Source organism: Rhinopithecus roxellana, chromosome 1 (assembly GCF_007565055.1).
Source record: "Rhinopithecus roxellana isolate Shanxi Qingling chromosome 1, ASM756505v1, whole genome shotgun sequence".
Classification (NCBI taxonomy): domain Eukaryota; kingdom Metazoa; phylum Chordata; class Mammalia; order Primates; family Cercopithecidae; genus Rhinopithecus; species Rhinopithecus roxellana.
The window spans coordinates 156,112,794-156,136,650 of NC_044549.1; the positions used below are offsets into that span (position 1 = coordinate 156,112,794).

Consider the following 23,857-nt stretch of genomic DNA (forward strand, 5'->3'; position numbering starts at 1 on the left):
ATTATATCCCTTCTCTGTCTCCTTTTTAGCACTGCCAAGCACAGGATAGGCAAGTGGCGCTTGATGAGGAGAATGTCTGGCTGGCATCCACTGTGGGGGCTTGTGGTGTGTGTTGGGGCGGAAGATGGTTAGTTTGTAAACAAGAAAATGGTTTTAGACAGGAACTGAAATCATCAACAAGCATGAAGCACCCGCTGGGTCTGTGGCTCTGTACAGAAAGAAAGGAAGGGAAAAAGTGACTATGATTGCCTCCTGGGGGGTTCCCACGTGCCAGGCACTGTGCCAGCCCAGGACATCCGACAGCTTATTCAGTCTCACCACAGCCCTCCAAGGTCAGTACCGTGTTACCGTTGCCATCTCACAGATAAGAAGCCTGAATCTGAAAGAAGTGAAAGGACTTCTGCTGGTAAATGGCAGGGCCAAGGTTTAAACCCAGAACTGTCTGAATCCAGGACTGTATTCTCTTCTTTTTATTTCCTGAGACAAACTGTGACTGTGTCACCCAGGCTGGAATGCAGTGGCTCAATCACAGCTCACTGCAGCCTCGACCTCCCAGGCTCCATCGATCCTCCCACCTCAGCCTCCCAAGTAGCTGGGACTCCAGGCACACACCACGACACCCACCTAATTTTTGTAAATTTTTGTAGAAACAGGGTTTCATCACATTGCCCAGGCTGGTCTTGAACCCCTGGGTTCAAGCAGTCCACCCACCTCAGCCTCCCAAAGTGCTGGGATTACAGGCATGAGCTGCTGCACCCAGGAAAGACAGCATTCTTAATGCCTGTACTAAGATGATCACCTTGTTTGACCTGTGACTCTTTCAGTCACAGCCATGCCCCCCTAACCCTGATAGCAAAGGATTTCAGTGAATGAGGAAGGTCCCAAGCCCAGAGCACACTTAGGATGCTGGACACTTAGCATTTTATCTCACTGAATCCTCCAGCAGCCCTGGATCATTGTTAATATTACAGTTGACCCTTGGCATTTACAGAATCAACATTTGGGATTTTCACTTTTGAGAATAACTCCAAAGGTCCTAGACATGAAATAGCCTAAGTGTGCTAAGGAGTAATTACGAAGTGTGTACAGTAAGAAGCTCACAGGGGCCAGTCCTTTCGTATGGAAGAGAGCTCACACTCAGGCTGGAACCTAGTGTGCGGGGGATGCTGTACCCTCCATGTATTGGGAAGTGACAGAAATAACTGTTGGCTTGTGAATTATGGCTCCCAGAGAAACAAAACTGCTAGCCCATGTTAGGGAGGGTTTACACTCAGTGATGAATTTCCTTTAACAGATTTAGAAATCCCTGCTGCCTTTTATTTGTGGAATCAATAAGGAACAGAAATCACTTAGATTTTCAACTTTGCTTAATTGCATCTACAGTATAAGGGGGAATTATGTGCTCTGGTGGCATGTGTGTGATTTTGTCTTCTGTCAAGCAAGAACAAAATGCCTCCTCTTAGACTACTGTACGCAGTAAGTGAGATCTTGGCAACAATGACCATAAGGATGTTGATTTGAGAATTGGCAAAGATCTCAGGAAAAATCACTGGTGAACATCAACATTCTGACACACTGTGTCAACATTTTATAGATGAAGGAACCGCAGCTGGGAGAGGCCAGATGTATGTATTGCCCAGGAATGTATTGCTATCATGCCAGTGCAGTACCCTCCCCACAACCCAAAAGCAAGTCCTCAAAACAGTCCCAACTCCTGCATGCTGACCAAGCACAGAATGTGACTTAGGAGGATGGAGACGTAAGAAGGAGGCCCACAGAAGGAAGAGAGCTGCCCCTGGGCTTCCCGCCCTCCCTGCACCTCACCCTAGTGCTGGCCTGGGAAAGGCAGAGCTGTGAACTTGCCTGTTTTGACCACATCCATCCAGGTCAATCAATTCAGTCAACAGGCTGATAACTGTGATAACTGAGCTCAAAAAGGTGGGCCCAGAAAAAAACTAAAGGGGACCAAGGACCAAGACTGAGAAGGTGAAAGACCCTAAGACAATGCTCAGTTTGGAGGAATGGTGCTAAATTTCATTTGCACCAAGCCTTGGAGTCAGACAAATCTAGATTCAGATCCCAGCCTTATTATTAATCAGCATGCAATTTTAGGCAAATTACATGATAGCTGGGGTCTCAGTTTCCTTATCTGTAAAATGTGTGCAAAACCACCTGCTTCACAGGACTGCAGTGAGGGTTAGAAGTAAGGATTGTGCAGTGCCTGGCACGTGCCAGGTGCTTAATAACTGGGATCTGGTAAACCTGTACCTGCCGGGAAGCAGGGGAGGAGGGACAGAAGGCTGGAGCCCAGCTTGACTGCTTTTGGGTGTGGAAAGTCTTCATTTTCAAGGATGAGATGAAATTTTTGGAAGTGTCATGAATCAGTATTTATCTTTGGCTAAGCACGAGACCTTGATGTTCATCTCAACAAAACCAATATTTGCGACCGGGCACAGTGGCTCATGCCTGTCATCCCAGCACATTGGGAGGCCAAGGTGGGCGGATCACCTGAGGTCAGCAGTTCAAGACCAGCCTGGCCAACATGGTGAAACCCTGTCTCTACTAAAAATACAAAACTTAGTCAGGCCTGGGGCACACGTCTGTAATCCCAGCTACTCAGCAGGCTGAGGCACAAGAATCGCTTGAACCCAGGAAGTGGAGGTCACAGTGAGCCGAGATTGCATCACTGCACTTCAGCCTGGGTGACAGAGGGAGACCCTGTCTCAAAAACAAAAACAAAACAAAACAAAACAACAGTTGCCACTTTGAGTGTTAGCTATTTCAAACACTGCTCCACAGCAAAGAGAATAGGAACATGGGACTCTCGTGGGAGGCAGGGTCAAGGGGGTGTCACTGTGAAGACAGAGCTAACAGAAAAAGCCTGAAACCGGGGCACAAATGTGAGGTCCCTAACTCTCCAACCAAATCACTGTGTGTCCTCAGAAAAGTCACTTATCCTCTCTGAGTCTCTGTTTCCTCGTGTGAAAAAAAGGGCTTAATAGTCCCTATTTCACAGTTAAGGGAAAGCACAGGGGAAGTAATAGATAGGAGAAGCCTTTAAATTGTTCAGAGGAAATGTTTGTTATTTTAAGTCTCTCCAGACAGTGCTGTTATTTCATCACTTCTGTAGAGCCACAGGAAATAAGGCTTACAGATTAAGTACACTCCCATTTTAAAGAGGAAAAAGAACAGTGTTCGAGAAACACTTGAGACACTAAAGGTCTCCTCCATTATGAATTGAAGTCACCGTGACTGGTGGTACAGAATCATTTTGTGTGATCATCAAGATGAAAACACAACATTGTTCAATTCTCCCTGAGCCCTTCCACCTCACCCCTGCCAGCCCTCTGCAGCCCCTGCCTGGTAAAGATTTGCTTTCATTTCCACAGAGCAGGTGCTCATGGCCTGAAATAGGAAATGCTGGTAGACCCGATGCCTCACAATGAAGCCTGCTGACTTCCCTGGATTTTCCCTCCATTTGGAAAACGGGCCAAACTCACCGCACCTCCCACCCTCATGCTTAGACCTCTTGCACTGAATGTGCTCAGGGAAGAAAACAGGAAATCAGTCAGATGGTCCCAGAGAGAAACCACGGGCAGGCTGACAGCCCTACGGCCTGGCACCCAGTCTTCATTTCAGAAGAAATGCCCCTGTGCCCGATCGGCAGCACCCCTGCTCAGGGCTGAGAGTATGGTAGGGTTTTCTGGCCTCATCTGTGAGCCTGGGACCAGGAAGACTATTTGCTTGGTGTTGAAATAACCCAAAAAGCGTGGCCGGGCGCGGGGGCTCAGGTCTGTAATCCCCGCACTTTGGGAGGCCAAGACGGGTGGATCACGAGGTCAGTAGTCCAAGACCAGCCTGACCAACATTGAAACCCCGTCTGTACTAAAAATACAAAAATTAGCTGGGTGTGATGGTGGGTGCCTGTAATCCCAGCTACTCAAGAGGCTGAGGCAGGAGAATCGCTTGAAGCTGGGAGGCAGAGTTTGCAGTGAACGAGATCGTGCCACTGCACTCCAGCCTAGGCGACAGAGTGGGACTCTGTCTCAAAAAAAAAAAAAAGAAAGAAAGAAAGAAAGAAAAAAATGCAGTAAATACAGACAAAGCACTCCCGCTTCTTTCTCGGTCTGCGAGCAGGCAGTTTATTGAGAGCCACAGTTCCCGTTTCTGTTTTGGCTGCTCTCAACCTTCTGAAAGAGGTGGCAGGTGTGTAGCAAGAGCACGACTAACATAGAGGACCTGAGCCTGGGCAGAGTGAGTGGGGAGGAAGATGTGAGGCCTGGGGAAAGGGCAATAAATTGAGGCAGAGACCATAGCTTGGCTAGGCTGCCCTGGAAAGACAGCGTTCCAGGTCTGAATCCTGCTCTGGAGAGAAAGAGGAGACAATATCAAACAAACCCTCCTGAAATTTGAACCAGTCCTCTGAATCAAACACTGCAAGGTGCATTTCCACTGAATCAAATAAATGCCATTAGCAATTTGAATTAGTTACCTAAGACCCAATTCCCTAACATGACTTTCCTGGCCTGTGATAGCTGCCTTCATGCCCAGCAGGGAATGAAAGACTGAGTCAGGAGGCTGGAAGAATAAACGGTAAAGAAGCAATGACGCAGATACCAGCAGCAGTTCCTGCAAGGGGCCTTCCCTGTGTGAAGGAACCCAGCTCTGAGTTCCTTGCCGCCTCTGAAAAACAGCAGGAGGTTGTTTCACATCCTGAGCCTCAGCTTCCCAAGGACAACAAAAGCTACCATTTTCAGACTGACCATTGCACCCCAGGCATTTTCTCTATAAATGTCTATTACTTCACAGTTCGTGGGAGGCCAATATGACTGCCCTGATTTCTTCAGTAAAAAATCTGAGGGTCAGAAAAATAAAGGTACAAAATCAGTAACTAGTAAGTTGTAGAACCAGGATTTGAATCCAGGATCTGTCTGTGTTTACCTCTCATCTTCAAAGTGAAGAATGAGGAAGAGAAAATAAATCCTTTTTTGCCAGGCACAGGGATTCACACCTGTAACCCCAGCACTTTGGAAGGCCGAGGTGGGTGGATCACTTGAGGTTAGGAGTTCGAGACCAGCCTGGCCAACATGGTGAAACCCTGTCTCTACTAAAAATGCAAAAATTAGCCGGACATGGTGGCATATGCCTGTAATCCCAGCTACTCAGGAGGCTGAGACAAAAGAATCACTTGAACCTTGGAGGTGGAGCTTGCAGTGAGTCGAGATCACACCACTCACTCCAGCCTGGGTGACAAAGCGAGACTCCATCTCAAAAAATAAATAAATAAATAAATACTTTTTTTTCTACTCTTCTCTCTGCCTCCTCCCTAATCGGGTGGGAACCAATTCAGGGACAGGCTGGGGATTCAATGTCACTGGAAATAAAAGAAATTCACATTAAAATAATAACATACACTTTCCCCCACCAAATTAATAGACTAAAAAATTACAATACAGCGGACAAACTCACTTTTAAATAACTCATGGAAAAATAACATTGAATGTCTTCTCTGAAGGACAATTTGATTAAATATATCAAAGCATTAAAAACGACCATTCTCTTTTAACCCAGTAATTCCATCTCAAAAACAGGAAATATTCAGAGAAGCAAAGACTGCAGTTTTATGTCAGCCATGCATAGCCTGAAATAACCTCAATTCCCAACTAAAGAGGACAAGTTAAATATGTTATGAACTATCCACACAATGAGTTATGATTTATTTTATTTATTTATTTTTTTAAGACAGAGTCTCATTCTGTTGCCCAGGCTGTAGTGCAGTGGCACGATCTTGGCTCACCACAACCTCCGCTTCCCGGGTTCAAGCGATTCTCCTGCCTCAGCCTCCTGAGTAGCTGGGATTACAGGTGTCCACCACCACACCTGGCTAATTGTTGTATTTTTAGCAGAGATGGGGTTTCAGCATCTTGGCCAGGCTGCTCTTGAACTCCTGACCTCATGATCCACCCGCCTCAGCCCCCTAAAGTGCTGGGATTACAGTAACAGGCGTGAGCCACCGCACCCGGCCACAATGGGTTATGATTAAATAATTAAAAATAACATTCATAAAAATTTCTTACAGTTTTTACTTTTAAAACATTTATTCACTTACTTATTTTTAGAGACCAGGTCTCACTCTGTCACCCAGGCTGGACTACAGTGGCACAGTGATAGCTCACTGCAACCTTGAGCTCCTGGGCTCAGGCCATCCTCCCTCCTCAGCCTCCCAAGCAGTTAGGACTACAAGCACACACCACCACACTCAGATAAAGTTTTAAAATAAAAAAATTGCACTTACATAGAAAACTATAGAAAGTAGTAATAATGAACCACCATGTATCCATTATCTAGCATCAATAATTATCAATTCATGGTCAATACTGTTTTATTAATAGCCACCTATCCCTGAGTATTTTAAGTAAATGCCAGATATATCATTCCATCCATAAATATGTAATTATGTCCTTTTAAAAAAATAGGACCATAGTACCATTATCAACTTAAATTTTTTTTCAATTATTGACTTTTTAACAAAACAGGAAAATGCTCACAATATAGTGTGAATAAATAAAGATTATAAAACTATATATTATATAATCTTAGTTGAAAGAAAAAGGGAGGAAGAAAGGAGGGAGGTAAGGAAGGAAAGAAAAAAAGAAGGGAGGGAGGGTGGGCAATTTGACAAATAGTATCAAAGCATTAAAAATGTCCACTCTCTTTTAATTCAGTAATTCTATCTCCAAAAAAGAAATGATCAGAAAAGCTGCCAAAGACTGTAGTTTCGCTTCAGTCCATGCATAACCTGAAACAACCTCAAACCCTAACAAAAAGGAATATTTAAATATGTTATGAAATGTCCACGTGAAGGGAAGAAAGAGACAGAGAGAGAAACACCAAAAAAGAAAAAGAGAGAAATGCTTATTCACAGACAAAAAAAGACTTGAAGGAAATAAATCTAAAATATTGCCAGTAGTTTGTAATTACCCATGTCATGAGATTTATGTTTGTGTGTGTGTATTTTTATCAAGGGAAATCTATTAGATATTTATTATTTCTCCTGCTCTTTTGTTCCTCAAGTTTTAACTTTTTCTCTAGTACAGCTTCCCTGAAGGCTGAAAAACTTCCATTAGTATTTCTCTAAGAGCAGGTCTCCTGGAAAAGAAGTCTCTCGGTTTTCCATCACCTGAAAATATCTTTATTTTGCTTTCACTCCTAAAGAATATTTTTTCTGGATATAAAATTTTGGGTGGATAGTTTTTTTTTTTTTCTTCCAGCATTCTAAAGATGGCGTTTCACTGTCTTTGTCTTTGGCCACCATGGTTTTGGATGAGAAATCGACAGTCATTTGAGTACGTTCCTTCCTTCCTTCCTTCCTTCCTTCCTTCCTTCCTTCCTTCCTTCCTTCCTTCCTTCCTTCCTTCCTTCCTTCCTTCCTTCTTTTCTCTTTTCTCTCTTCCTTGATTCCTTCCTTTCTTCTTTCTTTCCTTCCTTCCCTTTTCTTATGTATAATGTGTCATATTTTCATGCTCTTAATATTTTTTAATCCTTGGTTTTTAGAAGTTTTCTTATGAGGTGGGTGAGGAGTTGTCATGAAAGTTACCCTGGTTGAAATTACTGAGATTCTTCGATGTGTAAAAATATGGCTTTCTTTAAATTTGAAACTATTTCAGCCATTCTTTCTCCAAATATTTTTTTCTGCACCAGTAGTTTTCTTTTTACCTTCTGAGATGGAATTCCAATACCAAGAATTTTCAGCCTTTTGACATTGTCCCACAGTACCATGAAATGCTTTTCATTTTTCTCCAGTTTTTTGTTTCATAATGTATATTTCATTGCGTATAATTTGTATTGATCTACTTCAAGTTCACTGGCTTTTTTCTCTGTCATCTTTATTCCGCCACTGAGCCCATATCATCTTTTCAGTTCTAAAATTTCTATCTGATTATTCTGCAGCTTCTATTTCTCTGCTGAGAACTTCTATCTTTCCATCAATTTCAAGAGTGGAGAATGGTCATACTTACTTTAAGTTATTGTGTAATAATTTCACGATCTAAGTCATTTCAGTGTTAGTGCCTACTGAATTGTCTTTTCCTTTGAGTACTGTTTAGATTTTCCGGGTTGTTTTGATATTGAGTAAATTTGAATTGTATCCTGGATTTTTAAATATCATGTTGTGAGACTCTGGATCCTGTTAAAAATTATCTGAAAAATGTTGATTGTTTGTTTGTTTGTTTGTTTGTTTTCAGGAAATTAACCCACTTAGGTTCGGACTGAAAGTACTGTCTCGCTTTTTATGAGTGTTAGCTCCAGTGACAGATCAGTTTTCAAAGCTTTTGCTATGCCATTTGAGTCAATCTGTCACATGCTCCATTCAAGAGTTTGTCTGGGACTTGGGTGGTTGTTAATATCACAGTTAGATTCTCATAACCTCTTCTGTGCCTCCTGGGTCTGTTCCATGCATGCACACCTTGTAGTGTGCCCAGGACTTTTGTCAGTCCAATTTGTGGATCCCTTTTTCCAGCTCTCTCCTCTTAGGGATTTCCTCACACTCTCTGGCTTCCAGTGGCTTTTTCCCCACTGCTTCCTCTAGCTGGAAAGATGGAGTTATCTCGGACTCTTAGCTTTCCATACTCTTCTGCAAATCCATGTTCATTGTGAGTCACTGTTCAAGTTTTGAACCCAGTACTCTGCCTGCTTGCTATTACTTTTCAGAGTTCTCATGTGGTTTTTTGCATCCTCTCCAGTTTTTTGTTGTAAACATTGGTAGAGATTGTGGTTGGATTACTTCATCTTGGCTGTACTAGCAACTCATCCTTCTCAGCAATTTACTTCTCACCCATGTTTCAAAGCTCCACTAAAATACCACTTCCTTCTAAGAAGCCATCCTTTTTCTCCCAGCTAGAACACTTTCCTCCTCCTCTCATTAGGGAAGAAAGGGATTTGGCAATCTTGAGAATAAAACTTAAAGTCCAATTTTTTTTCATGACTGTCTTTGTTCAAACATCTGAGTCTAAGGAGATGAGTGGAATGAAATCAAACTTAATCAAGAAGCACAATGGTGGTGAAGAGAGTGGGCTTTGGGGCCAGATTGCCGAAATCCCAGCTCTGCTAATTGCTAGATGTGTGACCTTAGACAAGTCACTTCTTTTTACCTCAGTTTCCTCATCTATGAAATGAAACTAATAATTATAATAGTTACCACATAGAATTATTATGAAGATTAAGTGAGTTAACAGTTGTAAAGCACCTAGAAAAATGCCACATTATAGGTGATTACTATGAATCTCTCACAGGTTGCCATAACTCTGCACATGAGAGAACGCTATGCAGGGAAAAGGGGAAAGGAGCACACAGGGAAGTGGCTCTATTTCCACCTCTTCCTACGTCCTGAAAGCAACTGCAATTTTTGTTTTGATAAATACTTGAAAAAGCCCAATTTGTGTAGATCTGAGAAGTCATGTGGCAGGGTGGGGACATAATTACATGAGGTAGGTTAGATCTGGCTTCCAGACTGGCTCTCCTTTGGGTCTAGGTTTTATGTTCTAAATCATGATCACAGAGGTAGACTGGTCTATCTACACAGAGCTGACAGAATGATCTCTCTAAGAGGCAAATGAAACAGGGTCATTTCTCAGTTTACCCTCCAATGGTTCCCTGAAACACAGATAAAATCTGAATTCCTTAGACTGTTCCAGAAGACTTGTGACTTTTGCTGCTGCTGCTGTTACCTCGTTTCCTGCCCTCCCCAATAGCCCTCACATTCCAGCCATACTGAACTCAGGTTGGCTCATCCCACTTGCACCACTTCCCTCATCCTCAAGGTCAAATATTCCCCCACCATTTTGTCAAAGATGCAGATATCTCCTCTTCCATGCAAATTACTGAAGGGCTTTCCCAGACTCCCCAGGACCCTGTTGGTCAGTCCTTCCTTCCTGTGTGCTCCCACAGCCCTCTAACCATATTCTAGTAGCACTTTCTGGTCGACAGTAATCATTTATTTTATGGGTCCTTCTCTCCCTCAATACACCAGTGTTTTTCAAAATACGTATTATTTTACCTTAGTGGGTCTCAAAAACAATTTAGGGCCCAAGACCAGGTTTTAAAAAAGAGAATAAACTAGATTTTAAAATATCAGAATTCACTGCATGTAATAAGAGAAAGTAGAGCTTGATGAACCTTTTGTCTCAAATAGATCATTAGAAAGATGGATGACAGATAATGAACCCCCACAGACCCATAACCCATTTCAGTATTATCAACTCACGGTCAATCCTGTTTTGTGTATACTCCACTCACGCCTAGATCCCTAGATTTTGAAACAAATCCTGAACTCACCATTTCATTCATAAATGTTTCAATATATAACCCTTAAAAAAAAGAACTAAAACAAAACTGCAATACCATAAAATGTACTTCTTATTGATGGTGGCAGTCAAAAAAGTTTCTAAGACTTAGAAGTTCCTAGGAAGAGATGCCATCTCATTTATCTCTGCATTTTCATGCCCTGGCACTCAATAAGTGCTGAGTAAGGAAAGGAAGAAGACGAGAAACAGAAAGGATAGAAGATAGAAAGGTTGTAAAAGGCAGAGGAAAGAAAGGTGATTTCTTCTCTTTTAGCTTTGAATCATCTTGAAAGTATTTTCAATGAATTTCTCTAAAGGAAAGAAATAAAATACTCACCAATTTAGCTTCCTCATCAATAATTAATTCCTGAATAAGGTTTCTGTATTTGTTGTTATCTCTCTGGGATGTCACATATGACTGTACAAGTTGTTCATTGCATAATGGCATCTGGTCCTGGCTGAAAGGGCACCCTTTCTTAATAGCACAAAAGTGCTATATAGGCTAACAGGACACTGTTCTCGCTCCCTACTCTAGTGTATTACATATTGTTACCTTGGTCCACTCTGCTGTCTTCTTCCCTTCCTCCAACACTGCCTATGGAGGCTACAGGCAAGAGATTCTTCCTGGGCACCTGGAAGTATGTTCTCAGTAATGCTTACAAAAGGCCATCTTTCTACAGAAAAACTTTGGTATCAGAAGTAGGACCTCTCTCCTGGGAACAGTCCTGGGCTCTGGGGCTGGCTCTGCCGCCTGCTAGTCACAGGACTTTTAGATAGTCTCCCTGTGTTAGTCTGTTCTTCCATTGCTATAAACACCTGAGACTGGGTAATTTATAGAGAAAGGAGATTTAATTGGCTCACAGCTCTGCAGGCTGTACAAGCATGGTGCCAGCATCTGTTCACTTTCTGGGGAGGCCTCAGGGAGCTTTTAATTATGGTGGAAGGTGAAGCAGAAGCAGGCACGTCACATGGCGAAAGCAAAAGCAAGAGGCAGTGGTGGGGGAGGTGCCACACACTTTTAAACAACCAGATCTCATGAGAACTCACTGTTGTGAGGACAACTCCAAGCCATGAAAGATCCACCCCCATGACTCAAACACCTCCCAGCAGGCCCCACCTCCAACACTGGGGGTTACATTTCAACATGAGATTTGGTGGGGACATATATTCAAACCACATCAATTCCTGAGGCCACATTTCCTTGTATGGAAGTAGAAATAATAGCTCTTCTGTCTCTTTCTAAGAACCCTTATGAGGACCAAAGGAAAAACAAATGTTTTGGAATAATAAAGTAGCACAGGGATGTAAGGAATATTTTATTAATGACTTACGGTTATGTCCAGAATGGTAGTTCCTAAACTTCACTGCTGTCTTGACGGATTTTTAATTATCCTTCTCCTAAAAATTCTGCATTATAATTCTTTAAAAGCACAATTTCACAAATTATTGAAAATATATATTATTTAAAGTATCAAATGCCAAGAAACAAATTTAATTAAAGATAGGCAAGACTTTTTACTGAAAACTACAAAACACTAGTGAGAGAAATAAAAGATCTAAACAAATGGGGGATATATACCATGTTTATAAACTGAAAGATTCAATTTTGTTAAAATGTCAGTTTTCCCCCAAATTGATGGTGATGGCTGATTTTATGTGCCAACTTGACTGCACCACAGAGTACCCAGATATTTAGTCAAACATTCTGGGTGTTTCAATGAGGTTGTTTTGGATTAAATTAGCATTGGAATCATCAGGCTGAGTACAGCAGATTGCCCCCTCTACTGGTGGGCCTTATCCAATCAGTTAACGGCCTGAATACAATAAAACAGGCAGACCCTCCCACAGGTAAGAGGGAGCTCCTCCTGTCTGACTGCCTTGAGCTGGGGCATTGTTTTTGTTGTTGCTGTTTTGGTTTGGTTTTGGGTTTTTTTTCCCCGGCCTTTGGACTCAAGCTGAAAGGCCTTAAGCCAACTGGCATTTGCACTAGAACTACGCCATTGGCTTTCCCTGGTTCTCAGGCCTTTGGACTCAGACTGGAACTGCACCATTGGTTCTCCTGGGCCTCCACCTTGCCAGTCACAGATCTTGGTAATTGTCAGTTTCCATAATTGCATAAGCCATTGTTTTATTTATCTTACTAATGTTTTATAGTCTTCAGTAAAATGTCTTGCCTATCTTTAATTAAATTTGCTTCTTGCATTTGATATTTTGCTACTGTAAATAGTATGTAAAATATACTTTCTAAAATTGATATTTTGCTACTGTAAATAGTATATAAAATATACTTTCTAATAATTTGTGAACCTGTGCATTTAAAGAATTATAATGCAGAATTTTTTGGATAAGGGTAATTATGTACACACACATACATGCCATTGATTCAGAATCATCTGAATCAAGGGACATTTCAAAACCCTTTCTGCTGATATGCCCAGAGTTGAGATTTTACCCAGAAATAGAAACAGACAAATCACAGAACTTTCCTCACCCCAAATCGTAGGCAAAGGTAACTGGTACAGACAGGAATTGATGAGATGTTGGCAGAGAGGAGATGCTTAGCAGCCAGAAAGCCACAATGAACCTCCTAGTCAATGCTTCACAGGGTGCAAGGCCACATAAAAAATGAGGGAAAGAAATCCTTGGCATTTTCCAGACGTAATGACTACATTCACTTTTCCTTAGCTTGAGCAGATAATGGCATCTCTCTTCTTCTTGTTCGGCTTTGCAGATCCACCTGTCTTTATTATACACACTTCTATTATCACAGGAAGATTTTTACAAGTTTATTCATTCAGCCAACAAACACCCATTACCTAACACCCAGCCGGAACATCTGAGCACTCCATAAATGCCTCTGTCTCCAGAAATGGGCATGGAGGAGGACATGACAGCCACAGAGTGGCTCACTATTCAGAGGACCCAGCTCCCAGGCTGGATGGTTCAGGGAGGCTGCCAGGGAGACATGTCTCAGCTCAGACAAGAAGATGAGGGCAAGTTGGACAGACCAGGGGAGGGGAATGAGCTGGGCTCAAGGGTCTTTTTGGTCATTTCTTTGCATTTCCTAAGGAATGTGTTTTTTACCTTATCATGTAGACAACTTTGATCTGTGTTGCTGAGCATAAAGAAACACTTGATAGCTTCCATAAACCTGACAGTTTCCTATGACACTAAGTGTGGGAGGGAGATCACTAAACTAATAAGTATATGAAGTATCATCCCTTCTTTGTGGAATTATGAGCTCATTCATCTCCGAAACAAAATCATATTAAAAGCTTCAGACACATGCAAATGTTGATTTGCCTCCCATTTGTTTCATGACGGCCTTAAACCTAGAATGTGCACTTAAAAATACACCATAATAGAAAACATGGTCAGATCGAAGAGCTAATTACAACACCAATGTAAGGCAACAAAGTTCTCTCTTTGGTAGAGCAGAAAATAAAGCTAAAAACAGTGTTTGTTTGTTTGTTTTGTTTTTTGGGGTTTTTTTTAAGACAAAGTCGCACTCTGTCACCCAGGCTGTAGTGCGGTGGCATGATCTCAACTCACTGCAACCTCCGCATACTGGGTTCAAGCAATTCTCCTGCCTCAGCCTCCTGAGAAGCTGAGATTACAGGCGCTTGCCACCATCCCCGGCTAATTTTTGTATTTTAAGTAGACACGGGGTTTCACCACGTTGGTCAGGCTGGTCTCAAACTCCTGACCTCGTGATCCATCTGCCTCAGCCTCCCAAAGTGCTGGGAGTACAGGCGTGAGCCACCGCATCCGGCCACTTGTTTGTTTTTCATTACATTTATGGGGGGCCCTTTATGTGCAGGACACTGTGTGAAATGCATTTTGTCACTTAAACCCCTAACATGCTGCTGAAGCAGATGCCATAATCCCATTTTACGGATGAAGCCGAAGTCCAGAAAGGTCAGCCATTTGACCAAAGGGGGCATCTAGAAAGTGCATCTAGAAAGCACTGGAAGTGAGATCCAAACCCACGTTTACAACAGTTATTGAGTACTAATTATGTGCCAGGCACTGATCTTAGCACTTTTCAAGTATTAACAGATTTAATCCCCACTGCAATATTACAGGGAGACATTGCTGTCATCTGATTTTAGATAAAGAAATGAGGCAGAGAGAGGTAAAATAATTTATCCAAAGTCACACATCCCTCTGATTCAATGCCTGAGACAGATCTATGTGCAGCAGAGGGTATGGAAGGTGACATGCAGCTCATCCCTTTCCTCGGGCTGTGGACATTTCACAATGTCCAGAGTTCAGGTAGGAACCCCGAGTTCTACCCTGCTTCTGTACCATTGTGGGAAGTTGAAGCCAAACTTAGTGAAGCCACATGGCTAGTTGAAACCTGTGGGTCTGCGGGTTTGGCTCTCACCATTAATCTGCACAGAAAAACTGTTTAACCCACCTTCTCCCAAGGAAGGCACGTTTCTGCCAATGATGGCCTCACCTGACACTCTGGTCAGTTTTATAGGCAGTGTTCTAAAAAGCATCTGGGGAAGTACACGCAAATGCTTGGCCCATTTCTAGTCCAGTTAAATTTAGCAGAACTGAGTAAATTTTCACACCCAAGGTTGGTGATTAGTAGCAAAACGGCTGTGCTCATATATCACTCATGGCTGGGAAAACAGAAGTGAAACCTTAAGAAAATTCCTCAGAACAACCAACAATAGTTCAAAAACAGAAAGAAACATAAATTTGTGGGTGCCTACTGTAGCATCAAATGTAACGCTGAGAAATTTTGGAACAACCTAAATAGCCGTAGGAAAAAGCAAATTGTGATCCAGAAGTCCATGATGGTCTATGAAGCCATTAACACACAACATGCACTATACAGATTGAAGATAACGGGAGAAACAAAATAAACTTTCTTTCTCTCTTTTTTTTTTTTTTTTTGAGCCAGAGTCTCGCTCTCGTCACCCAGGGTGGAGTGCAATGGCAAAATCTCGGCTCACTGCCACCTCCCTTCCCGGGTTCAAGAGATTTTCCTGCCTCAGCATCCCGAGTAGCTGGGATTACAGGCACCCTCCACCATGCCCAGCTAATTTTTTTTTTTTTTTTTTGGATTTTTTAGTAGAGACAGAGTTTCACCATGTTGGCCAGGCTGGTCTCGAACTCCTGACCTCAGGTGATCTGCCCACCTCAGCCTCCCAAAGTGCAGAGATTATAGGCATGAGTCACTATGCCTGGCCCAAAATAAACTTTCGATCAACACTAAAATTGTAATTCTATTAAAAGCTTGCTTTGCAAACAGACTATGATTACAAAGGACCATTGTTACCAGTGAACAGTAATGTGTCAGGAGGCAGGGTTTTTAAAATGTGTCTTGGCTGGGCACCATGACTCATGCTTATAAATCCCAACACTTTGAGAGGCCAAGGCAGGAGGAACGCTGGAGGCCAGAAGTTCAAGACCCGTCTGGCCAACACACTCTACAAAAATATTCTTAAAATAGCTCAGTGTGATAGCGCACGCCTACAGTCCCAGTTACTCAGAAGGCTGAGAAGGGAAGATCCCGAGGCCACAAGTTCAAGGCTTCAGTGAACTACGATACCACTCCAGCCTGGGCAAGAGAGGGGGACTCTGTCTCTAAAAAATATATAAATAAATAAAAATGTATATTGACTGCTGTCATAATATTTGTGAGTAAAACAAGGAAAGCAAGTCTGGCACCAAGTTTGTTGCCGCCAGAGCACGCACATGTCCCTCCCACTCCACTTCCCCTTCATTAGAATATAGTAGTCTTGGTCAGGCGCGGAGGTTCCCGCCTGTAATCCCAGCTCTTTGGGAGGCCAAGGACAGCGGATCATGAGGTCAGGAGATCAAGACCATCCTGGCTAACACGATGAAACCCAATCTCTACTAAAAATACAAAATTAGCCAGGTGCAGTGGCACACTCCTGTATTCCCAACTATTCAGGAGGCTGAGGCAGGAGAATTGCTTGAACCAGGGAGGTGGAAGTTGCAGTGAGCCGAGATTGCACCATTGCACTCCAGCCTGGGCGGCAGAGTGAGACTCTGTCTCAAAAAAAAACAAAACGAAAAAAACAACAAAAAACAAACAAACAAACAAAAATATTATAGTAGTCTCCCTTGAAGGTGACAAATCCAGGTCTACTTCCGCGGATGTCTTGCCTTAGCATAGAGGACAGAAAACACATTTATTCAGCACCAACAATGGCCTGGCTTTGGCTTAGCTGAGCTGTTCCTATGCATTATCACCTTGAATGGTGCACACCTGCTAAGACGAGAGTGGCGTTATGGTCCCACATCCCTAGACAGAGGCTTACTGCCTAGTAAAAGGATGCCCTTAACTTTTGCATATGAATCTAAAGAGGAGGATTCCCTTTACTTCCCCAGGACCAGCTGCCTCCACAAGAACAAGTTTAACAATGGTTTGGAAATGAGCTGCCCCTGCATTGCCCCAGGGCCCCCTTCCTGGAGGGCTGGCTGTTGGCCAGAGTGGGAAGAGGAAGGAGAGGACAGGATCCAGCTCCGTGGCTTTCCAGCTTCGTGCCCCCCAGGCAAGTTACCTAACGTCTCTGGGCTTCATTTCCTCAACCATTTGAACTATGTGAAATAATATATGTAAAACGCTTAGAACTGGGCTCCACAATGCAACAGCCACTAGCCACATGTGGCTAGGCCAAACTGAGATGTGCTGTAAGTGTAAAAATACACATCGAAGATTTCTTATGGAAAAAAGAATGTAGAAAGTATGATTCGTAATTTTATAGTGATTACATGAAAAACTAACAGTATTTTGAATATATTGAGTTAAATACAGTTGATCCTTAAACAGCACAGTTCCATTTACATGCAGATGTTTCTCAATGAAAGTTACACGGAGTGTACCTGTCTCTCCAGCCTCCCCCAGCCCTCCTTCTACCTCTGCCATTCCTGAAACAACAAACCCAACCCCTCCTCTTCCTCCTCCTCAGCCTGCTCAGTGTAAAGATGATGAGGATGAAGACCTTTATGAGGATCCACTTACACTTATTCAATAATAAATATATTTTCTCTTTCTTATGATTTTCCTAATAACATTCTTTTCCCTAGCTTACTTTATTATAAGAATACAGTATGTAAAATGCATAACATATAAAGTATGCGTTCATTAATTTTTTATGTTATCAGTAAGGCTTCTGGTTAACGGTAGGCTATTCGTGTTAAGTTTAGGGGGAGTCAAAAGTTATACATGAATTTTCTTTCTTTTTCTTATTTTTCAGAGTCTACTTTCAGAAAATGCACATGGATTTTTCAACTTCAAAGAGAGCTAGTGCCCTTAACCCCTGTGTAGGTCTATATTGTTTAAATTAATTTCATCTGTTTCTTATTTTTTTAAAAAAAATAAATCTTATAAAAATAATAATAGAGACAGGGTGTTGCCCAGGCTGGTCTCCTGCTCAAGTGATCCTCCTGCCTCAGCCTCCCAAAGTGCTGGAATTACAGGCATGAGCCACCACACCTGGCCTCTTTTTGCTTTTTTAATGTGGCTATTACAAATTTGAAAACTATGTATGCAGCCCACACTTGTGGCTTGCTTTCTATTTCCATTAGATAGCACTGGCTTAGAACACAGTTCTGCACAATGTTACTTCTTTATTTGTCTGTCCCCACTCACCGGTCAGCATTGTCTCAGTATTGTCAGCACTGTCTAAAATCCTTCCTTTTTTTTTTTGATAGAATCTCACTCTGTCCTACACTGGAGTACAATGATTCCGTCGTAGCTCACTGCAGCCTCAATCTCCCAGGCTCAAGTGATCCAATCACCTCAGCCTCCTGATTAGCCGTGACTACTGGTGTGTGCGACCATACCCGGTTTTTTTTTTTATTATTATTTTTTGAAAAGACAGGGTCTTACTATGTTACCCAGGCTGGGCTCAAACTCCTGGACTCAAGTAATCCTCCTACCTTGGCCTCTCAAAATATTGGGAGGCATGAGTCACCGTGGCTGGCCTAAAACCGTTAATCTTTAGGTTGGGTGAGTTCCTTTGCCTTTCCAAGCCTCAGTTTACCATTCTGGGACAGATGATGAAGAGCAGAATAGGAACTAGACTTAGAATCAGAAGACTGGGCTCCAGCCCTCATTCTACCATTACTAACTAGATGACCTTTAGCATGTCATTTCATCCAGTGACAGTTTTGTCACTTACAAAACAGGGGGCAACACCCTGAGCGTTGCATGAAATAACACGTGTGACAGTGCTTGATAAATGCAAAGGACTATCAAGATCAGGAAGAAGTAGCGTAACATGCCCAGCCTCCTCTGATAGTCCATGCCTCCCATTTTATATTATTACTTAACTATTTTCCATGTCTCATGTCTCTAAAAACAAATTTCCCCAAGAATACACTTCTTCCTTCCCACCTGCCCGCCTCCAACATAGCCAAAGCACAGTGCTACAGACAGAACCCCTCAAACCACCACATAGACCAAGTGTGCTGTGTGAGGTGGTCACGAAGAAGCTCCAAGTGGAGATGACCTTGGAAACAAACTGGCAATACAATGTGGAAAGTGGGTCCACATTCCAGGGACCCAAGCAGAGTACCAGTGTAGCAGGGACCCAAGCAGAGAGGGGCAAGAAGCAGGGGACACGTATGTAGTGGCCAACAGGAAGGACTCTAGAGTGCAGACATTTGCAAAACAGGAGAGCATAAAGGTATGCATGAGCCTCGAATTCTGTAGCACTTAAAGCAAAGAAAACATCAGGGTATGATGTACAGTGGGCCACCTATGAGATGGGCCCTGTCACCAGAGATACCTGGTGGGTAGGTCCTTCCACAGATGGAATGCTGTTGCCTTCTTGCCTTTGCTACTTCAGGTTCTCCAGCTCACCCATGATCCACTCAAGCATGTGTGTCGTAAGTTCTTGGAGCTTAAGTACTACCTGCAGCAAATGCATAACCCTCCATTATTTGCACAGAGGCTTGTGAGAGAATAAGCTCCTGTCTCACAATATGCTGTTCCTATTTTTAGCCAGGAAACAACGCCTAACCACCTACACTGTACCTCCTTGCAAGGCCACAAAGCATGAAAAGCACAAAGCTATGCCATCATGTAGGTAACAGAGTGGGCTTTTCTGCCTCATAACATGTTTCTTCCTAATTCCAAAATAAGATCCGGATTATTTCTAGTTAAGCTAAGCTGCAAACTCTTACTGTATCAAAAACACAATTGTCTATCTGAACGGCCCCGGAAAAGCAAACGCACAAAGCTTCTTGGGTGAAGATCTGAAGCAAGGCTTCTTATAGTTGACTAGTCCTTCGACTATTACTGCTATTCAATATACTGGTCCTTCAAACAGACCTGTATTCAAATATTTAAAGAGAAAAAAAGAATCTCAAAATATCTTATTCTTATTTAAAAAGACAAATGATCAGGAAGCAGCTATTTGTGAGAGGAATGGTACATGCGATGGGAGTAAATGCGCACCGATAATATGGCTGCGGCATCTGTGGGCCTGTGTCTACCTGTGCACACAGACACAGTGGAGCCACACACCTCACCCAAAGATTGTATCTCAAATCAGTGATCCCTCTCATGGGAAGCTATTTATTTATATTGATTAAAAGCATTCATTAAACAATCTTTTTCTTTTTTTTTTTTTTTTCCTGAGACAGTCTCAATCTGTCGCCCAAGCTAGAGCACAGTGGCATGATCTCGGCTCACTGCAGCCTCTGACTCCACGGCTCAAGCTATTCTCCTGCCTCAGCCTCCTGAGTTGCTGGGATTACAGGCATAAGCCACCATGCCCAGCTAATTTTTGCATGTTTAGTAGAAATAGGGTCTCGCCATGTTGGCCAGTTTGGTCTCGAACTCCTGACCTCAGGTGATCCTCCTGCCTCAGCCTCCCAAAGTGCTGGGGTTTTAGGAGTGAGCCACCATGCACAGCCTGCATTTTAACAATCTTTTTTTTTTTTTTTTTTTTTTTTTTTTTGAGGCAGTCTTGCTTTGTCGCCCAGGCTGGAGTGCAGTGGTGCATTCTTGGCTCACTGCAAGCTCCACCTCCCAGGTTCAAGCCATTCTCCTGCCTCAGCTTCCCAAGTAGCTGGGAACACAGGTACATGCCACCACGCCCAGCTAATTTTTGTATTTTTAGTAGAAACAGGGTTTCACCATGTTGGCCAGGATGGTCTCGATCTCGTGACCTCATGATCTGCCCACCTCGGCCTCCCAAAGTGCTGGGATTACAGGAATAAGCCACCGCGCCCGGCCCATTTTAACAGTCTTAAAGTTCTTATCAATCTGTTGCATTTGGATTTTATCTGGATCCTAATTTGAATACACAAACTATTTTAAAACCACACACACCCACATCTATACACATACACATACACACACACACTAATATATATACATACACGCATATATGTAATAATTGAGGAAAATTGAATATTGACGCCACACCTGGTATTAAGGAATACTTACTTATTTGAATGTGATAATAGTATCTTGTCGTTTTTATTTTTAAAGGTTTTTTTTGTTTTGGTTTTTTTTTGTTTTTGAGATGGAGTCTCGCTCTGTTGCTCAGGCTGGAGTGTGTAGTGGCGTGATCTTGGCTCACTGCAACCTCCGCCTCCTGGGTTCAAGCAATTCCCCCGCCTCAGCCTCCTGAGTAGCTGGGATTACAGGCGCCCACCATGCCTGGCTAACTTTTGTTGTGTTTAGTAGAGACGGAGTGTCGTCATGTTGGCCGGGCTGGTCTCAAACTCCTTAGCCACCTTGGCCTCCCAAAGTGCTGGGATCACATGCATGAGCCACTGCACCCGGCCTATTTTTAAAGGGTCTCTGTCTTTTAAATACACGTAGAAAAACTGAAATATGTACAGTAAAAATGAAAAAATAAACAGCTGAATTCGAGGTCAGTTAAAATAACATCTTATTTTGTATGACTATTCATGTGCAGTCAATGAAAGTTAAAGAAACAAAAAGCCCCCCCAACTTTGAATCACCTATGAGATACAGAATATATGGTCTGTTTATACAGCCCTGAGCACTCATGTAAAATTCACTCAGTGAATCTAACACAGCTGCATTAGACTCCAGCCCTGAAAGGGATCAGGATGTGTACCAAAAGAAGTAATTATCTTCAGTTTACTACCATGTTACATTAAAAAGACAAACATTTAAATACTGGGATCGCACCTGGCCCCACAAGCTGCTCACCCTAGAAACTGAGAGAACTCTAATTCATGTCTCTGCACCTGCACTTGTGGGCTTTCAGCTGACCAAGTGGCTGTCAGAACTGTGGGCATTATTTCAATTACTCTGTCTTTCTCTCTCAATCTCTTCGTTGTAAAAAAGTTGCTGAGTAGAGCTGAATCGACATATTTTTCTCCTCCAAGGTGAAGTTGTACTAGGCCTCTACTATTTGAGCTGATATTTAAGGACTGAAGACAATCTCATCTCAACACATAGAAATATATGGAAGGCAAGGAGCCTGCCGAGTCCTTCAGGGTCCTAGAGACCCTCTTTGATGAGGAAGTAGAGCCATGTCTACCTACATGCAGCAGCAGAGAGCCTAGCATTCAACTGTTATAATGATTATTATCATTCTCATCATTGTTATAAGTATCACACAAAGTAATGTGCTAGGTTCTCTCTTTTATTGTAAATCTTCTGAACCACCCTGTGGGTTGATTATTTTACAGGTAAAGAAGCTAAAGCTCAGAGGAAGCAAATGATTTTCGAAAGGCCACACAGCTAGAAAGTGACAAAACCAAACTTCCAATCTAGTTTCCCAGGCCTACCCTCTCCTCTTCTAGCACGCCGCTACCTCTGGGTCCCAGGCCTACCCTCTCCTCTTCTAGCACGCCGCTACCTCTGGGTCCCAGGCCTACCCTCTCCTCTTCTAGCACGCCGCTACCTCTGGGTCCCAGGCCTACCCTCTCCTCTTCTAGCACGCCGCTACCTCTGGGTCCCAGGCCTACCCTCTCCTCTTCTAGCACGCCGCTACCTCTGGGTCCCAGGCCTACCCTCTCCTCTTCTAGCACGCCGCTACCTCTGGGTCCCAGGCCTACCCTCTCCTCTTCTAGCACGCCGCTACCTCTGGGTCCCAGGCCTACCCTCTCCTCTTCTAGCACGCCGCTACCTCTGGGTCCCAGGCCTACCCTCTCCTCTTCTAGCATGCTGCTACCTCTGGGTCCCAGGCTTACCCTTTTCTTTTCTAGCATGCTGCTACCTCTGGGTCCCAGGCCTACCCTTTCCTCTTCTAGCATGCTGCTACCTCTGGGTGGAAAGAAGGCCTTTAAGACACAGTTATCTACCTAGGCCTCTTATTTTTCTAAAACATAAAAATAAATAAATAAATAAACCCTGTCAAGTTATCTCACTGTGAAGCAGACAAAAAGCACACCCCGTGATCCCAAGGGGGAGCTTCTGCAAGTCTGCGCCACTGTTTAGTTTCGCTTCCAGCGTCTCTGGCCACCATTGTCTTCCATCTCACTAACTTGCTTGAGAGAAGAGGACAAGACATGCGTGACTTTTTCGTTCAGAATGAAAGATGTACAGGTGACCCTATGCCAAAAACAGGAAATAATTTTCTTTAAATCTTAACTCCATCAGCTTATTATGGCCCCTTAGGAACCACACTGGATATTTATGAGAGTGAACTGTCAAAGGATGTGCTCTCCCCAAGGGCCACCAAACAGGGACCCCAGGGACCCCACCAGCAGTGTGCCCTCAAGTTAGATTCCTTTATGAACTTGTTATTTCAACTCCTCATGCAGGTGTTTATCAAGTACCCGCAAAGGCAGCCCCCACCCGAAGCTAGACGCATTGGGGACACAAACACTCAAGTCAGAGTTGCAGCCCACAGCTATCGCCAGGAGACAGAGGAGGGGAGTGATGGGAGGCAGTGGGGAACGGCTGTCCTTTGTCACAGGATCTAGCTGCTGTCATCCCAGGAAGAACTGCATGGGACAGGCAGTGTTAGGCAAGTCAGTAAACAGTTTGCCTCATAAACACTGACCAGCAGTGGAAACTATCTGACCTGGATAGATAGTGGACTGTGAGCACCTTAGGGGCAAGGACCACGTCTAATTTGCTTTTGTGTTCTAAAAAAAGGTAGGCCTCAAGTATTTTGTTGTTGTTGTTGTTGTTTTTGAGACAGAGTCTCACTCTGTTGCCCAGGCTAATGTGCCGTGGCGAGATCTCAGCTCACTGCAACCTCTGCCTCCCAGGTTCAAGGGGTTCTCCTGCCTCAGCCTCCCGAGTAGCTGAGATTACCGGCGCCCGCCACCACATGCAGCTCATTTTTTGTGTGTTTTTAGTAGAGACGGGTTTCACCATTCTGGCCAGGCTGTTCTTGAACTCCTGACCTCAGGTGATCCACCAGCCTCAGCCTCCCAAAGTGCTGGGATTACAGGCGGGAGCTACCGCACCCCGCCATGTTGTTTTATTTATTTATTTTTTAAGGTCATGATTGTATTAGTCCATTCTCACACTTCCATGTGAGAACTGCCAGAGACTGGGTAATTCATAAAGGAAAGCGTTTTAATTG

At 43.3% G+C, this 23,857-nt stretch overlaps 1 protein-coding gene across 5 annotated transcripts in view; it reads right to left on the reverse strand.

The window, feature by feature from the left end:
• Positions 1-23,857, reverse strand: part of ST6GAL1 (ST6 beta-galactoside alpha-2,6-sialyltransferase 1) — a 149,302-nt gene that overhangs the window by 60,005 nt on the left and 65,440 nt on the right. For 2 of the 5 annotated variants that reach the window (XM_030932469.1, XM_030932459.1), the window contains exon 1: positions 19,118-19,939. The exons of the other annotated variants lie outside the window; for them this stretch is intronic. The gene's annotated coding sequence lies outside the window, so the exon portion shown is untranslated. Of the gene's footprint in view, positions 1-19,117; positions 19,940-23,857 lie in introns of those variants that run through there. 5 annotated transcript variants of the gene reach the window in all.